Source organism: Apaloderma vittatum, unplaced genomic scaffold (genome assembly GCF_000703405.1).
Source record: "Apaloderma vittatum isolate BGI_N311 unplaced genomic scaffold, ASM70340v1 scaffold20818, whole genome shotgun sequence".
Lineage (NCBI taxonomy): Eukaryota > Metazoa > Chordata > Aves > Trogoniformes > Trogonidae > Apaloderma > Apaloderma vittatum.
The window spans coordinates 31,430-33,803 of NW_009731555.1; positions in this window are offsets into that span (position 1 = coordinate 31,430).

The following is a 2,374-nucleotide window of genomic DNA, read 5'->3' on the forward strand; positions in this document are numbered from 1 at the left end:
CAGTATCCACACAGTTTGTGCCTGCATACCTGCTCTCCCATCTAAGTCTTCTTTTGTCAGTCCTTTATCTCCTCTCACCTCACCTGCACATCACAAAAATTACACAAGGTTAATAAGTGAGAACTTTTCTGCTCTACATTTAAAAGAAGACAATTCTAAAACTATTGTGACAATCAGGAGCCAAACCTGTGAGGCACTGAGTTCCTCTGAGCATCTCCCACCTGCAGTGTCTCACAGACCCCAACGCTCCCAAGAACACTTTGTTGCCATACAGCAGTTGTTCGTTATCAGGCAAGCTCTCAGATTCATTCTTAGCATGTAATAACATGAAGTTATAGTAAGGTGGTAAAGCACATGTACAGATAGCGCTGTTCTCAACCTGCATTTAGGTCTTTTGGTGCTTCGCGCATGCTGAAATGTCTTTAAAGTGAAAAATTTGAGGGCGTTGTTAATAAAAACAGATGATGCTGATGGAGGGGAGAGCTGTGAGAGCTAGAGGTAAAACTCAAGACTTAGGTGCTGTTGGGAGGTTTGTGAGCTGATTTTTCCCTCCCTCAAAAGCCAAATGTGAGCAATTACAAACACACGAAAGGCATTTGGAAAAGACAGTTTTTAAGATCTGTATTTAAAACTTAAAAAAATATAAAAGCAATTTGATTTTGTCTTTTAAATGAAGAGCTTTTGCGTCCAAAAGGGATGTCTTTAATTTTTTTCAGGAGATACTTTGTATTTTTAAGGCTTTTTTTGGTGTTTATTTGCTTCTGGTTAATATCCCTCCCTCTGAGACTATCCTTTATAACAGCCAGCCTAGAAAACATGACAAAAAGAGAGTTCTCAAACAGCAATCTCTTCTTCTCAGAAATCACAATGGCATTACCAAAGGGAACAGTAAATAATGCCTTTCTTGTATTTTTTTCCAGTGCTGACTTTATTGGTCTGACTAAATAATTAGCACCTTCTCTGACTAAATAAATAGCATTTCCTCTCCATACGATTGGAATGCACAGACTCCATTGGAAAATGTGATAGGGTTCATTATTTTTCATTTTAAACACAAATAGTTAATTACTTTCATCTGCATGAATTTATCAGCCTGAAGATAAAACAGCTGAGTCCATGACTTTATTTACTCCCTCTGTACTGAATTAACAGGACAGCAAAAGCAATGAGAACTATGTATCTTTGTTACTACACTTCTCAAAACACTATGTTGTAAGAAGGTATTCAGTAAGGTCTTTGAAGGACTTTTAGACTATGTCACAGGAATCTTCTGGTTTTTAGAAAAAATACAGGTGCTACGGTCAACATATCTCACCTAGATTTGAAAGCAAGTAGTTCTCAGGTTAAAATAAGTGTTACTCCATTTTTTAAGTCTTATTCTTACCGAATTTTTTGGACACTAGTCGTCTTCTTTTCAGCATGGATTAAGTTCTTGGATCATTATCCACAGCTCTCTAACTTCAGACATGTCTTTTCTCCTCCCTCTCCCACTTCCTTTTTGGCAACTTTTACCATCCGCAGTAACTCACATTTAAAACTTTGTAGTAATCGTATAAATGGCTTCTCACCCGTACGGCAGACTTGTTACCCATGAGAGATCTCCCTGTCTGCAGCTTTGCGATGGGAAGCCATGGGTTGCCTTTTGCATCTCACTGCTCTTTCTCCATAAATGCCACTTAGCAGGCTCACTCATCTCTGGCTGCCGAAACTTGCTCCCAGTCCTTGCCTTACCCTGAAATCAGCCATACAAGTTCTGTTTCTCTCAGCAAAATACGACCAACCAAATAAAAGCACCAGATTACTTGCCCCTTCACTTTCATGAACGGATTAAAAGATTCAAACCATTCAGGCTCTGAGGAGACCTTATTGTGGCTTCCGGTATCTCAGGGGGACTACAAGAAAGCTGGGGAGGGTCTTGTTAGGATGTCGGGCAGTGACAGGACTAGAGGGAATGGATTGAAGCTGGAGATGGGTCGGTTCAGGTTGGACGCGAGGAAGAAGTTCTTCCCTATGAGGGTGGTGAGACCCTGACACAGGTTGCCCAGAGAGGGGGTGGCAGCCCCATCCCTGGGAGTTTTTAAGGCCAGGCTGGATGGGGCTCTGGGCAGCCTGATCTAGTGGGGGATGTCCCTGCCCATGGCACACAGGGGTTGGAACTAGGTGATCTTTTAAGGTCCCTTCCAACCCTGACAATTCTGTGATTCCATGTTGATCCTGAAATAATTTAACTCCTTCCCAAGATGTCCCTTCCGTTTCTAAGGAGGCTCTGCTCAGTGGTGGCAGGAGGGGCAGGGGTGGGGGCAAGGCCTGCTCTAAAACAAAAGCCTAAAAGACGTTTGACTGCTATTTGGTTTTCTCTGGCCTAAGCTTACAA